Genomic DNA, 25,782 nt, shown 5'->3' with positions numbered 1-25,782 from the left:
ATCATTTATAGTACTAATTGAAACAATTAGTAATGTTATTCGACCAGGTACATTAGCAGTACGGTTGGCAGCAAATATAATTGCAGGACACTTATTATTAACCTTATTAGGAAACACAGGACCATCTATAGCAATAAACTTAATCTCATTACTAATTATTGGACAAATACTTCTATTAATTCTAGAATCAGCAGTAGCAATAATTCAAGCCTATGTTTTCTCAATTCTAAGAACTCTATATTCTAGAGAAGTATATTAAACCTATGTTAACAACTCACTCAAACCACCCATTCCACTTAGTAGACTATAGACCTTGACCATTAACAGGAGCAATTGGAGCAATAGTCCTAGTATCAGGACTAGCAAAATGATTCCACCTATTTAATATTAACTTATTCATAATTGGATTTGGAATTACCCTACTAACTATAATTCAATGATGACGAGATGTAGTACGAGAAGGAACATATCAAGGATTACATACAGGATTTGTATCAATTGGATTACGATGAGGAATAATTTTATTTATTGCATCAGAGGTATTATTTTTCGTTTCTTTTTTTTGAGCATTCTTTAGAAGAAGATTAGCACCAACAATTGAACTAGGAATACTATGACCTCCAATAGGAATTCAACCCTTTAACCCTATACAAATTCCATTACTTAATACAGCTATTCTTTTAGCATCAGGAGTAACAGTAACATGAGCACATCATAGTTTAATGGAATCTAATCATACTCAAGCACTACAAGGATTATTCTTCACAGTGTTATTAGGACTATACTTTACAATACTTCAAGCATATGAATATTGAGAAGCACCTTTTACCATTGCAGATGCAGTTTATGGATCAACATTCTTTGTTGCAACAGGATTCCATGGTTTACACGTAATTATTGGAACAATCTTTTTATCAACATGTCTACTTCGACACTCAATAAATCAATTTTCACCAAGACATCACTTTGGATTTGAAGCAGCAGCATGATACTGACACTTCGTAGACGTAGTATGATTATTCTTATATATCTCTATTTATTGATGAGGTAGATAATTGTTTTTCTAGTATAAATAGTACATTTGACTTCCAATCAGAAAGCTTGATATAAATCAAGAAAAACAATTCTAATTCTATCAACAAGAGTTTTCATTAGATTTATTATTCCAATAATTGTTATAATCCTGGCAACAACACTATCAAAAAAATTAATTAATGATCGAGAAAAAAGATCACCATTTGAATGTGGGTTTGATCCAAAAAGATCAGCACGAATACCATTCTCAATACGATTCTTCCTAATCGCAGTAATCTTTTTAATTTTTGATGTAGAAATTGCACTAATTCTACCAATTGTAATTATTTTTAAAACTTCAGACATTATAATCTGAACAGTATCAACAATATTTTATATTCTAGTTCTATTAGGAGGACTATACCATGAATGAAACCAAGGAGCATTACAATGAGCAGAATAAAGGGTTGTAGTTAAATATAACATTTGGGTTGCATTCAAAAAGTATTGATATTATCAATCAACCTTAAATAGAATAAGAAGCGAAATATTGCAGTCAGTTTCGACCTGGAAGATTGGTATGTACTACCCTTATTCTTATTAATTGAAGCCAAAAAGAGGCGTATTACTGTTAATAATATAATTGAACTATAATAGTTCCAATTAAGGAAATGTAAAGCCAATATGAAAGCTGCTAACTTTTTATATTAGCGGTTAAACTCCGTTAACATTTCTAAAATTTATATAGTTTAAATAAAACATTACATTTTCACTGTAAAAATAATATATCTATATTTATAAATACTTAAAAGTAAAAATACTTCCTTAACATCTTCAGTGTCACGCTCTAATTATAAGCTATTTAAGTAAACGAAAAACAATATTACCAAAATAAATATTCAAAAAATAAAAGTTAAAAGATAAATCTTGAAATTAGAATCATATCAACCTTGAATATAACCAATTAAATAAATAAATAATCTATATAAACCTTGACCACCAAGTAATTCACCTCAACCATAATCAAATGACTTAGATGAATAATAACATATTTTTAAAGGAATATATCTAATAAACTTAGTTGAAAGAAAAGGTATAAATCATATAGAACCAGCAAATCTAACAAAAGAAAGTATACTTAAAGAAAATAAATTGTGAGAAAAATCAAAATTAGAAATAAGATAACCTAAATAAGCACCTAAAATAACAACTGTAATAGTTAAAAACTTTAAATAATAAGGTAAAGCAATCACATGAGAAATAGGAAAAATTAATCAAGATAAAAGACTACCACCAAAAACAGCAACAAACAATAGACCAATTATTCCAAATGAAATATAATAACCCTTATCATCAAAAGAAAATCTAGAATAAAAATTATTATCACCAGATATTGAATAATAAAACAAACTAAAAGAATAAGAAGCAGTTAAACCAGTAGAAAAAAAATAAAGAAAAAAAATTAAACAATTAATTCATCTTAAACAAACCATCTCAAGAATTAAATCCTTTGAATAAAATCCCGCTAAAAAAGGTATTCCACACAAAGATAAACTAGAAACATTAAAACAAACTGAAGTTAAAGGTATGAAATTAACAATTGATCCTATAAAACGAATATCCTGAGAATCCTTCAAATTATGAATTATTGAACCTGCACATATAAATAATAATGCCTTAAATAAAGCATGAGCCAATAAATGAAAAAATGCAAGCTTTGGATAACCTATAGCCAAAATTCTTATTATTAAACCAAGTTGTCTTAAAGTAGAAAGAGCAATAATCTTCTTTAAATCAAACTCAAAATTAGCGCCCAATCCAGCCATAAATATAGTTATACAACCAATTAAAAGTAAAAATCAACCACAATTATAAGTATCCAATATCGGTCTAAAACGAATTAATAAATAAACACCAGCAGTAACAAGAGTAGAAGAATGAACTAAAGCAGAAACAGGAGTAGGAGCTGCTATAGCAGCAGGAAGTCATGAAGAGAAAGGAATCTGAGCTCTCTTAGTTATAGCTGCTAAAACAATTAATATAGTAATGAGCTTTATTTCAAAAGAATTAGAAATAAAATCATAATAATAAATATAATTTCAACCACCAAAATTTAACATTCATGCAATAGAAATTAAAATAGCAACATCACCAATACGATTAGAAAGTGCAGTTAATATACCAGCACTATAAGATTTTACATTTTGATAATAAATAACTAAACAATAAGAAACTAAACCTAAACCATCTCAACCTAATAAAATTCTAATTAAATTAGGACTAATAATTAAAAAACCTATAGAAAGAATAAATATTAAAACAATAATAATAAAACGATTTATATTCTTTTCACCAGATATATAATCCTCTCTATAATAAATAACCAAAGAAGAAATATATATAACAAAAGATATAAAAATAAGAGATATTCAATCCAAAATTAAAGTTATAACAACTATAGAACCATTTAAATTGAAAAGCTCTCACTAAACAAAAAATCTATAATCAATTATTAAATAATAAATACCTAAAATAAAAATTATAGTTCTCGAAATAAACAAAGAAAAAAAACTCAAAGAACAAATAGAAAATAAATTCACGGCCTAAGATGAAACACTTCATATCATTGATTCCACAAAACAATATTTTTAATTAAAATACTTAAGCAAACTAAACAAAGAAATATTCACCCTTTAAACAGAGAATATTTAAAGGCAATCAATGTAAAAGTAAAAGATGATATTCACGAAAATAACCAAGAGAACAAGTATAAACACCAGAATAATAATTCCCATGCTGAGAATAAGAATATATATACAAAGTTTAAAGAGCTCTAAAAAAAGATAAAAAAATCAAAGCAAAGAATCTAAAAGAAGATCAAGATATAATTCTATTTAATAATCTAATTTCACCTACCAAATTTAAAGAAGGAGGAGCAGCCATATTTGATGATCTTAAAAGAAATCATCATAAAGCCATTCTTGGCATCAAATTAATTATACCCTTGTTAATTAATAATCTTTGTCTACCTAAACGTTCATAAATAATATTAGATAAACAAAATAAACCAGAAGAACATAAACCATGACCAACCATTAGAGAAAGAGAACCTACACAACCTCATCAATTCATAGTCATCAATCCACCAATAACCATTCTTATATGAGCAACAGAAGAATATGCAATTAAAGACTTTAAATCAACCTGACGAAAACAAATAAATCTTACAATAACACCCCCAGATAAACCTAAAGACAATCAAAAATAATTAAACTTTAAACCCAAATAAGAAATAACCTTTATAACACGAAAAATACCATAACCACCTAACTTTAATAAAACACCAGCAAGAATTATTCTACCTGAAATAGGGGCCTTTACATGAGCCTTAGGAAGTCATAAATGAACCAAAAACATAGGTATCTCAACTAAAAAAGCCAAAATTATAAATACATAAAACATAAAATAATAAGAACCAAAATCAACCAATAAAGGAAAATATAAAGTATTAGAAAAATCATAAACCTTAAATAAAACTAATAATAAAGGTAATCTAGCAACCAAAGTATAAAAAATTAAATAAACACCAGCCTGCAAACGCTCAGGTTGATAACCCCAACCCAAAATTAAAAGTAAAGTAGGAACTAATCTAGCCTCAAAAAAAATATAAAAAGAAAGAAGACTTAATCTAGCAAATGAACAATAAAGCATAATTATTAAAATCAAAACTTTAAAAACAAAAAAATTAGAATGATATGAACTTAAATAAACTGAACCTCTAGCAGTGATTATTAAAGAACAAATCCAAAAACTAAGTAAAATTAAACTAAAAGAAAAATAATCAATACCAAAATAATATCTAATTATATTCAAATCAGCATATGAATAAACACAAATTATAAAAACAAAACCCGACAGAAACATTAAAGAATGAACCAACCATCAACAATTATTTAATAAACAAAGAGGGATCAAAAAAATAGTTATAAATAAATACTTTAACATAAAGATAAACCAAAAGAATTAAAAAAATCATTACCATGAGAACGAATTATTGAAACTAAAATAGAAAGACCTAAAGCACCCTCACTAACAGAAAAAACTAAAAAAATAACAGGAAAAAAATAATCATAATCAAACTCAATAAGAAAAACAATAACTAACATAAATAAAGAAAGAACAATATATTCTAATCTCAAAAGAACCATTAATAAATGTTTACGTTTAGAAGAAAAAACATAAACACCAGCAAAATAAATCAATAAAGAAGTAAAAATAGAGAATATAAACATTAGTTTTAATAGTTTAAAAAAAACGCCGGTCTTGTAAACCGGAAATAAGTCCAGCACCCACTTTTAAAACTTCAGAGGTGGAATAGCTTCCATCATCGGTCCCCAAAACCGGTATTTTAAATAAACTAACCCCTGAAACGATCAAAATAATAATTATATCATTATCAAATGTAATAAATATTAATTTTATTAAATTAAGACACCCAATATCAATAATGCTTTTTATTATCCTTCAAACCTTCCTAGTTGGATTAATAACAGGAACAATAATAGACAGATATTGATTATCATATATTTTATTTTTAACATTTCTTGGTGGTATACTAGTATTATTTATTTACATTACAAGAATTGCATCAAACGAAATATTTCAGCCTAAATCAATCACTATAATTATTACATTAATAATGTGAGTATTTATCATATTAATATTATTTATTCTAGATATATCTATATTTATAGACTTTTTCAAAAACACCGAAACTATAAATATTGATAATTCAATCAATTATCAAGAAATAACAATATCTTTAGAAAAATTTTATAATAGACCAACATTCATTATTACAATAATAATAATAATTTATTTATTTTTAGCACTACTAGCAGTTGTTAAAATCACCAATATTAATCAGGGACCTATTCGTAAAATAAGATAATTACTAATGAAAAAACCCTTACGATTAAGACATCCTTTAATTAAAATTATTAATAACTCTTTAATTGACTTACCTGCCCCAACAAATATTTCATTTTGATGAAATTTTGGATCCCTATTAGGGTTATGTTTGGTAATTCAAATCGTAACTGGACTATTTTTAGCTATACATTATACATCGAATATTGAAATAGCATTCAGTAGTGTAGTACACATCTGCCGAGACGTAAATAATGGTTGAATTATCCGAACCTTACACGCAAATGGAGCATCTATATGTTTTATTTGTATTTACTTACATGTAGGACGGGGAATTTACTATGGATCTTATATATATATACATACCTGAATAATTGGTACAGTGATTTTATTTTTAGTTATAGCAACTGCATTTATAGGATATGTCTTACCCTGAGGCCAAATATCTTTTTGAGGTACAACAGTAATTACTAATTTATTATCAGCAATCCCATACTTAGGAACAGATTTAGTCCAATGAGTATGAGGAGGATTCGCTGTTGATAATGCAACATTAAATCGATTCTTCACATTCCATTTTGTATTACCATTTATTATTGCTGCTATAGCAGCAATTCATTTATTTTTTCTTCACCAAACAGGATCTAATAATCCTCTTGGACTAAATGGAGATATTGAAAAAATTCCATTCCATCCATACTTTACCTTTAAGGATTCTATTACATTTGTAATAATAACATCATTATTAATTATACTATGTTTAATTAATCCTTACCTATTAGGAGATCCAGATAACTTTGTACCTGCCAACCCATTAGTAACACCAGTTCACATTCAACCAGAATGATATTTCCTATTTGCATATGCAATTCTACGATCTATCCCTAATAAGTTAGGAGGTGTTATTGCATTATTTTTATCAATTGGAATCTTAATAATTTTACCATTTTATAATAAAACACCATTCCGAGGCATTCAATTTTACCCTATTAATCAAATTTTATTCTGAACTATAGTAGTTGTTGTATGCTTACTAACGTGAATTGGTAAACGACCTGTTGAAGAACCTTATATTATAACAGGTCAAATCTTAACAATTATTTACTTCACATATTTCTTAATTAATGTCCATGTCGCAAACGCATGAGATAAATTAATTAAGGAATAAAGTTAATTAGCTTAGGAAAGGCATATGTTTTGAAAACATAAAATTAGAAGTTTAACTCTTCTATTAACTTTTCTCAAAAAATTCCACTAAACAAATGAGATAAATAAAATCTTTAAACCAACAAAGAAAATAAAAAAATTCAAAGATAAAGGTAAAAAACTTTTTCAAGCTAAGTACATTAATTTATCATAACGGAACCGTGGTAATGTTCCACGAACCCAAATAAAACCAAAAGATATAATAGCAAGCTTAATAAAAAATATAAAAGAATAAAAATCACCGCCCAAAAAAATTAAAGCCAATAACATTCTTATGAAGACAATTCTAGTATATTCAGCTAAAAAAATTAAAGTAAAACCACCCGCACCATACTCAATATTAAATCCTGAAACTAACTCAGATTCCCCTTCAGCAAAATCAAAAGGAGTACGATTAGTTTAGCTAAGCAAGAAGCAAAACAAGCTAAAGCTAAAGGAAAAGAAATAATAATAAATCAACAATAAAACTGATAGTTTATAAAATCAAACATATTAAAACTACCAATTAAAATAATTAAAGACAATAAAATTAAAGCTAAACTAACTTCATAAGAAATTGTTTGAGCAACAGAACGAAGAGAACCTAATAATGAATAATTTGAATTAGAAGATCAACCAGCAATTATAACAGTATAAACACCTAATCTAGTACATCATAAAAAAAATAAAAATCCATAAGGAAAAGAACACATATAAGTTAAATAAGGAAAAATTACTCAAACGGCTAAAGAAATCATTAAATTAAAAACAGGGGAAAAATAATAAAGTAGGTAATTAGATATAATAGGAATTGGCTGCTCCTTACAAATTAACTTAATAGCATCTCTAAATGGCTGAGGAATTCCAACAAAACCTACCTTATTTGGACCCTTTCAAATCTGAATATAACCTACAACCTTACGCTCTAATAAAGTTAAAAAGGCAACACTAATTAAAACACAAATAACCAATAAAAGAAAATTCAAAATAAATATAAATAAATCATAAAGTATCAATACTATTTGTAGAAAAAATCTACATAAATGAATTCTAAATTCAACACATTAATCTGTCAAAATAGTAAATAAATTAATATTAATCAATATAACAAAAAATATTTTAACCATATGGTCCTTTCGTACTAATATGGATTAACAATCTTAGGATAGAAACCGACCTGGCTCACGCCGGTCTGAACTCAGATCATGTAAGAATTTAAAGGTCGAACAGACCTAATCATTGGGCTCCTGCACCCAAAATTTTTCTTAATCCAACATCGAGGTCGCAATCTGCTTTGTCGATATGAGCTCTCAAAAACAATTACGCTGTTATCCCTAAGGTAACTTAATCTTATGATCATAAATTATGGATCAAAATAACAAACATAAATAAATGATATAATAATGAAGAGTTTATCTATTCTTCATGTCACCCCAACAAAACATCATCATTAAATATAGAAAGACAAACAAAAAACTATATAAAAGTAAAATGTCAAGCTCTATAGGGTCTTCTCGTCCTAAAGAAGAATTTAAGCCTTTTGACTCAAAAGTTAAATTCAAAAATTTATTAAGAGACAGTTGATTTCTCGTCAAGCCATTCATTCCAGCCACTAATTAAGAGACTAATGATTATGCTACCTTTGCACGGTCAAAATACCGCGGCTCTTTAAAAATACGCTCAGTGAGCAGGCCAGACCTCAAAATATAAACAAGAGGACATGTTTTTGATAAACAGGTGGAAATCAATTTTGCCTAGTTCCTTATAATAAGTTCACAAGGTAAAAATTTCATACAAATAAATATACTAATTCTATCATTATTACAAAAATTTTAAAATTAAATTAATAATCTTAATAAAAAACCTAAAATATTTATAAAATCAAAATAAAAAATAATGAACTAAAACGTAATCTTAAAGATAGCTGGTTTAAAGCTTACTATTATATTTCTATAAAATAAATTATAGGTTATTAACTTCAAAGCTTATCCCTTAAAGAATAAATAAGTTAATATTTTTACTTAAAAAATTAAATAAAAACAAATAACTTTAAAAAATTAAATTTTTTCTTAAGAAACTAGATATCTTGGGAAACGATTAACATCTCATTTCTATAAATAATTTAATAATAATTATGATACATTAACTATAAATTATTTATAAATCAACCCAAATCGAGACAAGTAAAATAAATACTAAAATTTTGATAAACCCTGATACAAAAGGTACAATATATAAAATCTACTTAAAAAAATTTAAAATAATATTTCATAAAACACTTACATTACCAATAAACTATAATTTAAAAAATCAATTCTATAAAATATACTAAGACAAAAATACAATAAAATTATTTATATTAAATAATTAAATAAACAAAAAATAAATATAATAAAATAAATAATCAAGATATCCTGATTTGCACAGAAAAATTTTCAGTGTAAATGAAACACTTTACTAATAAGTTATATCTTGAAACTCTTCCTAGATACACTTTCCAGTACATCTACTATGTTACGATTATCAATCATGGGGTAGGTTCCTCTGAATGGAATGAGATACCGCCAAATTCTTTGGGTTTAAAGACCTTAACTAATAGTACCCTGGTAAATATAATTAACATTTAAAATAATAGGGTATCTAATCCTAGTTTATTATTTAAATTTCACAGATTCATAAAAAGGGCCACAAATAAATTTTAACATTTCACCTTACAAATTTATATTTCAACCCTAATAATATAAACAACTGTTTTAACCAATAATATTCACTTGTATCAATCGTATAACCGCGGCTGCTGGCACGAATTATGCCGATACTAAATCAATTGCTAAATCCAAAATCACTTGATAATTAAATCAAATTACTGCAAAAAGAACATTTAGTCTAACAAAACTTACATATAATACAAAGAAAAAGTGAATAAACAAGCAAGAATAAAACTTTTAAAAATAAAAAATAAGAAAATTTTAAATCTATTAATTCAGGAAAAAATAAAAGATTCAAATATTTAAAGAAAAAAAAAGAAAAAAACCACAAACATTAACAAAAAAAAAGAAACGCCCCTATGTATGACCACAACAACTTCTCTATTATATATTATTAAAGATTAATATGGAACATGTATAGCAATAACTGTATTATATTCTTTCTTATTTAATCTTTCTTTTCACTAATAAATAAAGAAAGATTAAATAATATAATAAATATATTTTATACAATTATGTAATTTAATATAATATGTTATTAATATGAATTCTTTTTTTATATTAAGTTAACTTTCATATATATTAGTTAAATAATCTAATTATAGATAATTTACATAATTATATTATTATTATTAATATAATTATTTATATTAATTATAATATTTTATATTTAAATTAATAATTTTATTTATTATATCCAATTATAATAATATTAAATATTAAATTACATATTATTATATATATTATATTATAATAACCTATTTTAAGCTAAAAACAAAAGTAGCTATAATCCTAGGTAAATAATTGCATTAAAATAATCAATTGATAATGGTAAGATGAACTTATAATACTTTAATTTCAATTAAATGTAATATATTAATATAAATTATTTATTATATATATATATATATATATATATAAAAAAAATAAAATGAGAGGATAAATTAATCCTAATTAAACAAAATAATACATAAAAGAATTTCAAAAAAAACTTTCGATTTATATATTAAATAAATGAAGTGCCTGATTAAAGGGTTACCTTGATAGGGTAAATAAAGTAAATAAAATTACCTTCATTAAAATTACATAAGATAGAATTAAACTACCTCCTTTAGTATCAAAAACTAACGTGCATCATACACCTTAATGTAAAAAGGTAAGCTAAACAAGCTAATGGGTTCATACCCCATTTATAGAGGTATCAATCCTCTCCTTTTTAATGACCAACAACTCTACAAAACTTCTCTTCCTATCAACATTAATGATAGGAACGATCCTGTCCATTTCATCAAATTCCTGATTTGGGGTTTGAATAGGACTTGAGATCAACTTACTTTCATGTATTCCGCTCCTAACAAGAAATAAAAATATAATAATAAATGAATCATCAATTAAATATTTTATTGTCCAAGCAATAGCATCGACAATATTATTATTTTCAATTTTGCTGATTCAAATAAAATATCCCATGGGATGGGAAACAGAATTTATCCCATCAATAATAATTAGATCTAGACTATTATTAAAGATTGGAGCTGCACCTTTCCATTTCTGATTTCCAGAAGTTATAGGAGCATCAAGATGAAATAATCGCCCCAATATTGGTCTTATCTTATTGTATTCAATTAAGAACTTTTATTTGAACAATTATTATCTTAAGAATTATTATTGGGGCAATAGGAGGTTTAAATCAAACATCCTTACGACAACTTTTAGCATATTCATCAATCAGACACCTAGGTTGAATAATTAGATCATTAACAGTCAGAGAAAACATCTGAGAACTATACTTCATTATTTACTCACTATTAAGATTAATTATAGTTTTATTATTTAAGCAAATAAATTTATTTTTCATAAATCAAATTTATTCAGCCAGAAATATAAAAACCGAAATTAAATTCATAATATTCTTATCTTTATTATCTTTAGGTGGACTACCACCATTCCTTGGATTCTTACCAAAATGAATTGTAATACAATCATTAATAGAAAACAATATAACAACTATTATAACTATTATAGTTGTATTAACTACAATTACACTCTACTACTATATACGTATTAGATTCTCAGCTCTAATTATATCATACACAGAAAATTCGTGATCTATAAAGATAAAGTCCCAAAAATCAAGAATCATTCTTCCTATAACAGTAATAATTTCAACAATAGGATTGATTTCAACATCAACCTTAATTTCATTATACTAAGGACTTAAGTTAATCAAACTAATAACCTTCAAAGTTATAATTAAAAGAATAATCTTTTAGGCCTTAGTAAAATTTTACACCTCTAGAATTGCAGTCTAGAATCATAATTGAATATAAGACCTAAATATGATAAGAGAGAAAACATCTCACAAGTAGATTTACAGTCTACCACCTAAAATTCAGCCATCTTACCGCAAAAATGATTATTCTCAACAAACCATAAGGACATTGGTACTTTATACTTCATATTTGGAGCATGAGCAGGAATAGTAGGAACATCAATAAGAATACTTATTCGTGCTGAACTTGGCCAACCCGGATCTCTAATTGGGGATGACCAGATTTATAATGTTATTATTACAGCTCACGCATTCGTAATAATTTTCTTTATAGTAATACCTATTATAATTGGTGGATTTGGTAATTGACTTGTTCCACTAATAATTGGTGCACCAGATATAGCATTTCCACGAATAAATAATATAAGTTTTTGATTACTACCACCTTCACTAACCCTTCTTCTTACATCTTCTATAGTAGATAATGGTGCTGGTACAGGATGAACAGTTTACCCTCCTCTAGCTGGAGCTATTGCACACGGGGGTGCATCTGTAGATCTAGCTATTTTTTCACTGCACTTAGCAGGTGTATCGTCTATTCTTGGTGCAGTGAATTTCATTACAACAGCAATTAATATACGATCAGAAAGTATAACTTTAGATCAAACACCTTTATTTGTATGATCTGTAGCTATTGCAGCATTACTTCTCCTTCTTTCACTTCCAGTTTTAGCAGGAGCTATTACTATATTATTAACAGATCGAAATTTAAATACATCATTCTTTGACCCTGCAGGAGGGGGTGACCCAATTCTATATCAACATCTATTTTGATTCTTTGGACACCCAGAAGTTTATACTCTAATTCTACCGGGGTTCGGAATTATTTCACATATTGTATGTCAAGAAAGAGGAAAAATTGAATCATTTGGAACATTAGGTATAATTTATGCTATACTATCAATTGGACTAATAGGATTTATTGTATGAGCACATCATATATTTACAGTAGGAATGGATGTTGACACACGAGCATATTTTACATCAGCAACAATAATTATTGCTGTACCTACAGGAATTAAGGTATTTAGATGATTAGCTACATTATATGGAACTAAATTCAAGTTCAATCCACCATTATTATGAGCTCTAGGATTTATTTTCCTATTTACAATTGGTGGATTAACAGGATTAGTATTAGCAAATTCATCACTTGATATTGTATTACATGATACATATTATGTTGTAGCCCACTTTCATTATGTATTATCTATAGGAGCAGTATTTGCAATTATAGGAGGTGTCATTCAATGATATCCACTATTTACAGGATTAACTATAAATAATACATGATTAAAAATCCAATTTACAATTATATTCATTGGAGTAAATTTAACATTCTTTCCTCAACACTTCCTAGGATTAGCAGGAATACCTCGACGATAATCTGACTACCCAGACGCATATACATCATGAAACGTAGTATCAAGAATTGGGTCTACAATTTCTATTGTAGGAATCATTATATTCATTGTAATTATATGAGAAAGAATGATTACAAACCGAGCAATTATATTTAGAGCTAACATAAGAAGATCAACAGAATGACTACAAAATAACCCTCCTGCAGAACATAGTTACTCAGAATTACCATTAATCTCTAGATTCTAATATGGCAGATTAGTGCAGTAGATTTAAGCTCTACAAATAAAGGTTTGACCTTTTATTAGAAAATATTTATTAATGGCAACATGATCAAATTTATCTCTTCAAGATGGAGCTTCACCATTAATGGAGCAATTATCATTCTTTCATGATCATACTATGGTCGTATTATTATTAATTACAGTAATTGTAGGTTATGCCCTAAGTTATATATTATTTATTGCCTATACTAACCGTAATATACTTCATGGACATTTAATTGAAACAATCTGAACAGCTTTACCAGCAATTACATTAATTTTTATTGCCCTTCCATCATTACGACTATTATATTTACTTGATGATTCAGTAGATGCAATAATTACAATTAAAACCATTGGACGACAATGATGTTGAAGATATGAATATTCAGACTTCATAGACGTAGAATGTGACACTTATATAACACCAAAACAAGACCTAGAAAATGATGGATTCCGACTACTAGATGTAGATAACCGAACAATCCTACCAATAAATACAGAAGTACGAGTATTAACAAGAGCATCAGATGTTCTACACTCATGAGCAGTTCCTGCATTAGGGGTTAAAATTGATGCAACGCCAGGTCGGTTAAATCAAGGAACATTCACAATAAATCGACCTGGATTATTCTTTGGACAATGCTCAGAAATCTGTGGAGCAAACCACAGATTTATACCAATTGTAATTGAAAGAACTTCAGTAAATTTATTTATTAAGTGATTATCTAAGATAATTTAAGGAGTTAGTTAAAATAAATAACATTAGAGTGTCAATCTAAAGTAACTAAAAAAAATTAGTACACCTTGAAATTCATCAGATGACTGAAAGTAAGTAAAGGTCTCTTAAACCAAATAATAGTAAATTAACGACTACTTCTGATGGGGAAATTATATCCAAATCCCTCAAATATCCCCTCTTATATGATTCTCACTATTCATTATATTTTCAGCTACATTAATCTTGTTTAATCAAATAAACTTCTTCTCATTTAAACCTAACCTTATTAAAAGAGCAGAAAAAGGAACAATTGAAATAAAAAACTTAAACTGAAAATGATAACAAATCTATTCTCAACATTTGACCCATCAACTAACATCTTTAATTTATCATTAAATTGAACTAGAACATTTCTAGGACTATTATTAATCCCATCACTATTTTGACTTACACCATCACGAATTAACATTATCTGAAATAAACTAAATTTAACCTTACATAATGAATTTAAAACACTTCTTGGACCAAAATCATTTAATGGAACCACATTCATTTTCATCTCAATTTTTATTATAATATTATTTAACAATTTCATAGGATTATTCCCTTATATTTTTACTAGAACAAGACATTTAGCATTAACATTTGCAATTGCCCTACCTATATGGCTAAGATTTATATTATTTGGATGAATTAACCATACTACTCATATATTTACACACCTTGTACCACAAGGTACACCGCCTGCATTAATATCATTTATAGTACTAATTGAAACAATTAGTAATGTTATTCGACCAGGTACATTAGCAGTACGGTTGGCAGCAAATATAATTGCAGGACACTTATTATTAACCTTATTAAGAAACACAGGACCATCTATAGCAATAAACTTAATCTCATTACTAATTATTGGACAAATACTTCTATTAATTCTAGAATCAGCAGTAGCAATAATTCAAGCCTATGTTTTCTCAATTCTAAGAACTCTATATTCTAGAGAAGTATATTAAACCTATGTTAACAACTCACTCAAACCACCCATTCCACTTAGTAGACTATAGACCTTGACCATTAACAGGAGCAATTGGAGCAATAGTCCTAGTATCAGGACTAGCAAAATGATTCCACCTATTTAAGATTAACTTATTCATAATTGGATTTGGAATTACCCTACTAACTATAATTCAATGATGACGAGATGTAGTACGAGAAGGAACATATCAAGGATTACATACAGGATTTGTATCAATTGGATTACGATGAGGAATAATTTTATTTATTGCATCAGAGGTATTATTTTTCGTTTCTTTTTTTTGAGCATTCTTTAGAAGAAGATTAGCATCAACAATTGAACTAGGAATACTATGACCTCCAATAGGAATTCAACCCTTTAACCCTATACAAATTCCATTACTTAATACAGCTATTCTTTTAGCATCAGGAGTAACAGTAACATGAGCACATCATAGTTTAATGGAATCTAATCATACTCAAGCACTACAAGGATTATTCTTCACTATACTTTACAATACTTCAAGCATATGAATATTGAGAAGCACCTTTTACCATTGCAGATGCAGTTTATGGATCAACATTCTTTGTTGCAACAGGATTCCATGGTTTACACGTAATTATTGGAACAATCTTTTTATCAACATGTCTACTTCGACACTCAATAAATCAATTTTCACCAAGACATCACTTTGGATTTGAAGCAGCAGCATGATACTGACACTTCGTAGACGTAGTATGATTATTCTTATATATCTCTATTTATTGATGAGGTAGATAATTGTTTTTCTAGTATAAATAGTACATTTGACTTCCAATCAGAAAGCTTGATATAAATCAAGAAAAACAATTCTAATTCTATCAACAAGAGTTTTCATTAGATTTATTATTCCAATAATTGTTATAATCCTGGCAACAACACTATCAAAAAAATTAATTAATGATCGAGAAAAAAGATCACCATTTGAATGTGGGTTTGATCCAAAAAGATCAGCACGAATACCATTCTCAATACGATTCTTCCTAATCGCAGTAATCTTTTTAATTTTTGATGTAGAAATTGCACTAATTCTACCAATTGTAATTATTTTTAAAACTTCAGACATTATAATCTGAACAGTATCAACAATATTTTTTATTCTAGTTCTATAAAGGAGGACTATACCATGAATGAAACCAAGGAGCATTACAATGAGCAGAATAAAGGGTTGTAGTTAAATATAACATTTGGGTTGCATTCAAAAAGTATTGATATTATCAATCAACCTTAAATAGAATAAGAAGCGAAATATTGCAGTCAGTTTCGACCTGGAAGATTGGTATGTACTACCCTTATTCTTATTAATTGAAGCCAAAAAGAGGCGTATTACTGTTAATAATATAATTGAACTATAATAGTTCCAATTAAGGAAATGTAAAGCCAATATGAAAGCTGCTAACTTTTTATATTAGCGGTTAAACTCCGTTAACATTTCTAAAATTTATATAGTTTAAATAAAACATTACATTTTCACTGTAAAAATAATATATCTATATTTATAAATACTTAAAAGTAAAAATACTTCCTTAACATCTTCAGTGTCACGCTCTAATTATAAGCTATTTAAGTAAACGAAAAACAATATTACCAAAATAAATATTCAAAAAATAAAAGTTAAAAGATAAATCTTGAAATTAGAATCATATCAACCTTGAATATAACCAATTAAATAAATAAATAAACCTTGACCACCAAGTAATTCACCTCAACCATAATCAAATGACTTAGATGAATAATAACCTATTTTTAAAGGAATATATCTAATAAACTTAGTTGAAAGAAAAGGTATAAATCATATAGAACCAGCAAATCTAACAAAAGAAAGTATACTTAAAGAAAATAAATTATGAGAAAAATCAAAATTAGAAATAAGATAACCTAAATAAGCACCTAAAATAACAACTGTAATAGTTAAAAACTTTAAATAATAAGGTAAAGCAATCACATGAGGAATAGGAAAAATTAATCAAGATAAAAGACTACCACCAAAAACAGCAACAAACAATAGACCAATTATTCCAAATGAAATATAATAACCCTTATCATCAAAAGAAAATCTAGAATAAAAATTATTATCACCAGATATTGAATAATAAAACAAACGAAAAGAATAAGAAGCAGTTAAACCAGTAGAAAAAAAATAAAGAAAAAAAATTAAACAATTAATTCATCTTAAACAAACCATCTCAAGAATTAAATCCTTTGAATAAAATCCCGCTAAAAAAGGTATTCCACACAAAGATAAACTAGAAACATTAAAACAAACTGAAGTTAAAGGTATGAAATTAACAATTGATCCTATAAAACGAATATCCTGAGAATCCTTCAAATTATGAATTATTGAACCTGCACATATAAATAATAATGCCTTAAATAAAGCATGAGCCAATAAATGAAAAAATGCAAGCTTTGGATAACCTATAGCCAAAATTCTTATTATTAAACCAAGTTGTCTTAAAGTAGAAAGAGCAATAATCTTCTTTAAATCAAACTCAAAATTAGCGCCCAATCCAGCCATAAATATAGTTATACAACCAATTAAAAGTAAAAATCAACCACAATTATAAGTATCCAATATTGGTCTAAAACGAATTAATAAATAAACACCAGCAGTAACAAGAGTAGAAGAATGAACTAAAGCAGAAACAGGAGTAGGAGCTGCTATAGCAGCAGGAAGTCATGAAGAGAAAGGAATCTGAGCTCTCTTAGTTATAGCTGCTAAAACAATTAATATAGTAATGAGCTTTATTTCAAAAGAATTAGAAATAAAATCATAATAATAAATATAATTTCAACCACCAAAATTTAACATTCATGCAATAGAAATTAAAATAGCAACATCACCAATACGATTAGAAAGTGCAGTTAATATACCAGCACTATAAGATTTTACATTTTGATAATAAATAACTAAACAATAAGAAACTAAACCTAAACCATCTCAACCTAATAAAATTCTAATTAAATTAGGACTAATAATTAAAAAACCTATAGAAAGAATAAATATTAAAACAATAATAATAAAACGATTTATATTCTTTTCACCAGATATATAATCCTCTCTATAATAAATAACCAAAGAAGAAATATATATAACAAAAGATATAAAAATAAGAGATATTCAATCCAAAATTAAAGTTATAACAACTATAGAACCATTTAAATTGAAAAGCTCTCACTCCACAAAAACTCTGTTGTCAATTATTAAATAATAAATACCTAAAATAAAAATTATAGTTCTCGAAATAAACAAAGAAAAAAAACTCAAAGAACAAATAGAAAATAAATTCACGGCCTAAGATGAAAAACTTCATATCATTGATTCCACAAAACAATATTTTTAATTAAAATACTTAAGCAAACTAAACAAAGAAATATTCACCCTTTAAACAGAGAATATTTAAAGGCAATCAATGTAAAAGTAAAAGATGATATTCATGAAAATAACCAAGAGAACAAGTATAAACACCAGAATAATAATTCCCATGCTGAGAATAAGAATATATATACAAAGTATAACAGCTCTAAAAAAAGATAAAAAAATCAAAGCAAAGAATCTAAAAGAAGATCAAGATATAATTCTATTTAATAATCTAATTTCACCTACCAAATTTAAAGAAGGAGGAGCAGCCATATTTGATGATCTTAAAAGAAATCATCATAAAGCCATTCTTGGCATCAAATTAATTATACCCTTGTTAATTAATAATCTTCGTCTACCTAAACGTTCATAAATAATATTAGATAAACAAAATAAACCAGAAGAACATAAACCTTTAGAGAAAGAGAACCTACACAACCTCATCAATTCATTGTCATCAATCCACCAATAACCATTCTAATATGAGCAACAGAAGAATATGCAATTAAAGACTTTAAATCAACCTGACGAAAACAAATAAATCTTACAATAACACCCCCAGATAAACCTAAAGACAATCAAAAATAATTAAACTTTAAACCCAAATAAGAAATAACCTTTATAACACGAAAAATACCATAACCACCTAACTTTAATAAAACACCAGCAAGAATTATTCTACCTGAAATAGGGGCCTCTACATGAGCCTTAGGAAGTCATAAATGAACCAAAAACATAGGTATCTTAACTAAAAAAGCCAAAATTATAAATACATAAAACATAAAATAATAAGAACCAAAATCAACCAATAAAGGAAAATATAAAGTATTAGAAAAATCATAAACCTTAAATAAAACTAATAATAAAGGTAATCTAGCAACCAAAGTATAAAAAATTAAATAAACACCAGCCTGCAAACGCTCAGGTTGATAACCCCAACCCAAAATTAAAAGTAAAAAAAATATAAAAAGAAAGAAGACTTAATCTAGCAAATGAACAATAAAGCATAATTATTAAAATCAAAACCATAAAAACAAAAAAATTAGAATGATATGAACTTAAATAAACTGAACCTCTAGCAGTGATTATTAAAGAACAAATCCAAAAACTAAGTAAAATTAAACTAAAAGAAAAATAATCAATACCAAAATAATATCTAATTATATTCAAATCAGCATATGAATAAACACAAATTATAAAAACAAAACCCGACAGAAACATTAAAGAATGAACCAACCATCAACAATTATTTAATAAACAAAGAGGGATCAAAAAATAGTTATAAATAAATACTTTAACATAAAGATAAACCAATAGAATTAAAAAAATCATTACCATGAGAACGAATTATTGAAACTAAAATAGAAAGACCTAAAGCACCCTCACAAACAGAAAAAACTAAAAAAATAACAGGAAAAAAATAATCATAATCAAACTCAATAAGAAAAACAATAACTAACATAAATAAAGAAAGAACAATATATTCTAATCTCAAAAGAACCATTAATAAATGTTTACGTTTAGAAGAAAAAACATAAACACCAGCAAAATAAATCAATAAAGAAGTAAAAATAGAGAATATAAACATTAGTTTTAATAGTTTAAAAAAAACGCCGGTCTTGTAAACCGGAAATAAGTCCAGCCCCCACTTTTAAAACTTCAGAGGTGGAAAAGCTTCCATCATCGGTCCCCAAAACCGGTATTTTAAATAAACTAACCCCTGAAATGATCAAAATAATAATTATATCATTATCAAATGTAATAAATATTAATTTTATTAAATTAAGACACCCAATATCAATAATGCTTTTTATTATCCTTCAAACCTTCCTAGTTGGATTAATAACAGGAACAATAATAGAAAGATATTGATTATCATATATTTTATTTTTAAAATTTCTTGGTGGTATACTAGTATTATTTATTTACATTACACGAATTGCATCAAACGAAATATTTCAGCCTAAATGAATCACTATAATTATTACATTAATAATGTGAGTATTTATCATATTAATATTAATTATTCTAGATATATCTATATTTATAGACTTTTTCAAAAACACCGAAACTATAAATATTGATAATTCAATCAATTATCAAGAAATAACAATATCTTTAGAAAAATTATATAATAGACCAACATTCATTATTACAATAATAATAATAATTTATTTATTTTTAGCACTACTAGCAGTTGTTAAAATCACCAATATTAATCAGGGACCTATTCGTAAAATAAGATAATTACTAATGAATAAACCCTTACGATTAAGACATCCTTTAATTAAAATTATTAATAACTCTTTAATTGACTTACCTGCCCCAACAAATATTTCATTTTGATGAAATTTTGGATCCCTATTAGGGTTATGTTTGGTAATTCAAATCGTAACTGGACTACTTTTAGCTATACATTATACATCAAATATTGAAATAGCATTCAGTAGTGTAGTACACATCTGCCGAGACGTAAATAATGGTTGAATTATCCGAACCTTACACGCAAATGGAGCATCTATATTTTTTATTTGTATTTACTTACATGTAGGACGGGGAATTTACTATGGATCTTATATATATATACATACCTGAATAATTGGTACAGTGATTTTATTTTTAGTTATAGCAACTGCATTTATAGGATATGTCTTACCCTGAGGCCAAATATCTTTTTGAGGTGCAACAGTAATTACTAATTTATTATCAGCAATCCCATATTTAGGAACAGATTTAGTCCAATGAGTATGAGGAGGATTCGCTGTTGATAATGCAACATTAAATCGATTCTTCACATTCCATTTTGTATTACCATTTATTATTGCTGCTATAGCAGCAATTCATTTATTTTTTCTTCACCAAACAGGATCTAATAATCCTCTTGGACTAAATGGAGATATTGAAAAAATTCCATTCCATCCATACTTTACCTTTAAGGATTCTATTACATTTGTAATAATAACATCATTATTAATTATACTATGTTTAATTAATCCTTACCTATTAGGAGATCCAGATAACTTTGTACCTGCCAACCCATTAGTAACACCAGTTCACATTCAACCAGAATGATATTTCCTATTTGCATATGCAATTCTACGATCTATCCCTAATAAGTTAGGAGGTGCTATTGCATTATTTTTATCAATTAGAATCTTAATAATTTTACCATTTTATAATAAAACACCATTCCGAGGCATTCAATTTTACCCTATTAATTAAGTTTTATTCTGAATTATAGTAGTTGATGTATGCTTACTAACGTGAATTGGTAAACGACCTGTTGAAGAACCTTATATTATAACAGGTCAAATCTTAACAATTATTTACTTCACATATTTCTTAATTAATGTCCATGTCGCAAACGCATGAGATAAATTAATTAAGGAATAAAGTTAATTAGCTTAGGAAAAGCATATGTTTTGAAAACATAAAATTAGAAGTTTAACTCTTCTATTAACTTTTCTCAAAAAATTTCACTAAACAAATGAGATAAATAAAATCTTTAAACCAACAAAGAAAATAAAAAAATTCAAAGATAAAGGTAAAAAACTTTTTCAAGCTAAGTATATTAATTTATCATAACGGAACCGTGGTAATGTTCCACGAACCCAAATAAAACCAAAAGATATAATAGCAAGCTTAATAAAAAATATAAAAGAATAAAAATCACCGCCCAAAAAAATTAAAGCCAATAACATTCTTATGAAGACAATTCTAGTATATTCAGCTAAAAAAATTAAAGTAAAACCACCCGCACCATACTCAATATTAAATCCTGAAACTAACTCAGATTCCCCTTCAGCAAAATCAAAAGGAGTACGATTAGTTTCAGCTAAGCAAGACGCAAAACAAGCTAAAGCTAAAGGAAAAGAAATAATAATAACTCAACAATAAAGCTGATAGTTTATAAAATCAAACATATTAAAACTACCAATTAAAATAATTAAAGACAATAAAATTAAAGCTAAACTAACTTCATAAGAAATTGTTTGAGCAACAGAACGAAGAGAACCTAATAATGAATAATTTGAATTAGAAGATCAACCAGCAATTATAACAGTATAAACACCTAATCTAGTACAACATAAAAAAAATAAAAATCCATAAGAAAAAGAACACATATAAGTTAAATAAGGAAAAATTACTCAAACGGCTAAAGAAATCATTAAATTAAAAACAGGGGAAAATAATAAAGTAGGTAATTAGATATAATAGGAATTGGCTGCTCCTTACAAATTAACTTAATAGCATCTCTAAATGGCTGAGGAATTCCAACAAAACCTACCTTATTTGGACCCTTTCGAATCTGAATATAACCTAAAACCTTACGCTCTAATAAAGTTAAAAAGGCAACACTAATTAAAACACAAATAACCAATAAAAGAAAATTCAAAATAAATATAAATAAATCATAAAGTATCAATACTATTTGTAGAAAATATCTACATAAATGAATTCTAAATTCAACACATTAATCTGTCAAAATAGTAAATAAATTAATATTAATCAATATAACAAAAAATATTTTAACCATATGGTCCTTTCGTACTAATATGGATTAACAATCTTAGGATAGAAACCGACCTGGCTCACGCCGGTCTGAACTCAGATCATGTAAGAATTTAAAGGTCGAACAGACCTAATCATTGGGCTCCTGCACCCAAAATTTTTCTTAATCCAACATCGAGGTCGCAATCTGCTTTGTCGATATGAGCTCTCAAAAACAATTACGCTGTTATCCCTAAGGTAACTTAATCTTATGATCATAAATTATGGATCAAAATAACAAACATAAATAAATGATATAATAATGAAGAGTTTATCTATTCTTCATGTCACCCCAACAAAACATCATCATTAAATATAGAAAGACAAACAAAAAACTATATAAAAGTAAAATGTCAAGCTCTATAGGGTCTTCTCGTCCTAAAGAAGAATTTAAGCCTTTTGACTCAAAAGTTAAATTCAAAAATTTATTAAGAGACAGTTGATTTCTCATCAAGCCATTCATTCCAGCCACTAATTAAGAGACTAATGATTATGCTACCTTTGCACGGTCAAAATACCGCGGCTCTTTAAAAATACGCTCAGTGAGCAGGCCAGACCTCAAAATATAAACAAGAGGACATGTTTTTGATAAACAGGCGGAAATCAATTTTGCCTAGTTCCTTATAATAAGTTCACAAGGTAAAAATTTCATACAAATAAATATACTACTTCTATCATTATTACAAAAATTTTAAAATTAAATTAATAATCTTAATAAAAAACCTAAAATATTTATAAAATCAAAATAAAAAATAATGAACTAAAACGTAATCTTAAAGATAGCTGGTTTAAAGCTTACTATTATATTTCTATAAAATAAATTATAGGTTATTAACTTCAAAGCTTATCCCTTAAAGAATAAATAAGTTAATATTTTTACTTAAAAAATTAAATAAAAACAAATAACTTTAAAAAATTAAATTTTTTCTTAAGAAACTAGATATCTTGGGAAACGATTAACATCTCATTTCTATAAATAATTTAATAATAATTATGATACATTAACTATAAATTATTTATAAATCAACCCAAATCGAGACAAGTAAAATAAATACTAAAATTTTGATAAACCCTGATACAAAAGGTACAATAAATAAAATCTACTTAAAAAAATTTAAAATAATATTTCATAAAACACTTACATTACCAATAAACTATAATTTAAAAAATCAATTCTATAAAATATACTAAGACAAAAATACAATAAAATTATTTATATTAAATAATTAAATAAACAAAAAATTAATATAATAAAATAAATAATCAAGATATCCTGATTTGCACAGAAAAATTTTCAGTGTAAATGAAACACTTTACTAATAAGTTATATCTTGAAACTCTTCCTAGATACACTTTCCAGTACATCTACTATGTTACGACTTATCTCATCTAAATTGAAGCTACTTTAAAATAAAATAGAATAATCAATAATGAGAGCGACGGGCGATGTGTACACATCTCAGAGCCAATATCAGTTAAATTAAATAAATTAAATTACTATCAAATCCACCTTCATTAACAGTATTTCACTATCAAATTCGTTATAAACAAAAATCTATTGTAACCCACCTCCTCTTAACTATAAGCTGCACCTTGACCTGAAATATTTTATAATTATAAATCTTGAGAATTATAACTCTAAAAAGATTCTCTGATAACGGAGATATACAAACAAATAAATTAAGTAGAGTAAATCGTGTATTATCAATCATGGGGTAGGTTCCTCTGAATGGAATGAGATACCGCCAAATTCTTTGGGTTTAAAGACCTTAACTCATAGTACCCTGGTAAATATAATTAACATTTAAAATAATAGGGTATCTAATCCTAGTTTATTATTTAAATTTCACAGATTCATAAAAAGGGCCACAAATAAATTATAACATTTCACCTTACAAATTTATATTTCAACCCTAATAATATAAACAAATGTTTTAACCAATAATATTCACTTGTATCAATCGTATAACCGCGGCTGCTGGCACGAATTATGCCGATACTAAATCAATTGCTAAATCCAAAATCACTTGATAATTAAATCAAATTACTGCAAAAAGAACATTTAGTCTAACAAAACTTACATATAATACAAAGAAAAAGTGAATAAACAAGCAAGAATAAAACTTTTAAAAATAAAAAATAAGAAAATTTTAAATCTATTAATTCAGGAAAAAATAAAAGATTCAAATACTTAAAGAAAAAAAAAAAGGAAAAAAACCACAAACATTAACAAAAAAAAAGAAACGCCCCTATGTATGACCACAACAACTTCTCTATTATATATAATTAAAGATTAATATGG

At 26.6% G+C, this 25,782-nt stretch overlaps 1 long non-coding RNA gene across 1 annotated transcript in view; it reads right to left on the bottom strand.

The window, feature by feature from the left end:
- Positions 1-24,727, bottom strand: part of LOC126301648 (uncharacterized) — a 57,957-nt gene extending 33,230 nt beyond the window's left edge. Inside the window, exon 1 of the long non-coding RNA XR_007553081.1 lies at positions 23,980-24,727. This is a non-coding gene — a long non-coding RNA (uncharacterized LOC126301648). The remainder of the gene's footprint in view (positions 1-23,979) is intronic.
- Positions 24,728-25,782: the final 1,055 nt, after the last annotated feature.

The sequence above is a fragment of the Schistocerca gregaria genome, unplaced genomic scaffold, assembly GCF_023897955.1.
Source record: "Schistocerca gregaria isolate iqSchGreg1 unplaced genomic scaffold, iqSchGreg1.2 ptg000077l, whole genome shotgun sequence".
NCBI classification, from domain to species: Eukaryota; Metazoa; Arthropoda; class Insecta; order Orthoptera; family Acrididae; genus Schistocerca; species Schistocerca gregaria.
Note: the sequence above shows the minus strand (reverse complement) of the source record. Positions and strands in the feature narration are given on the sequence as shown.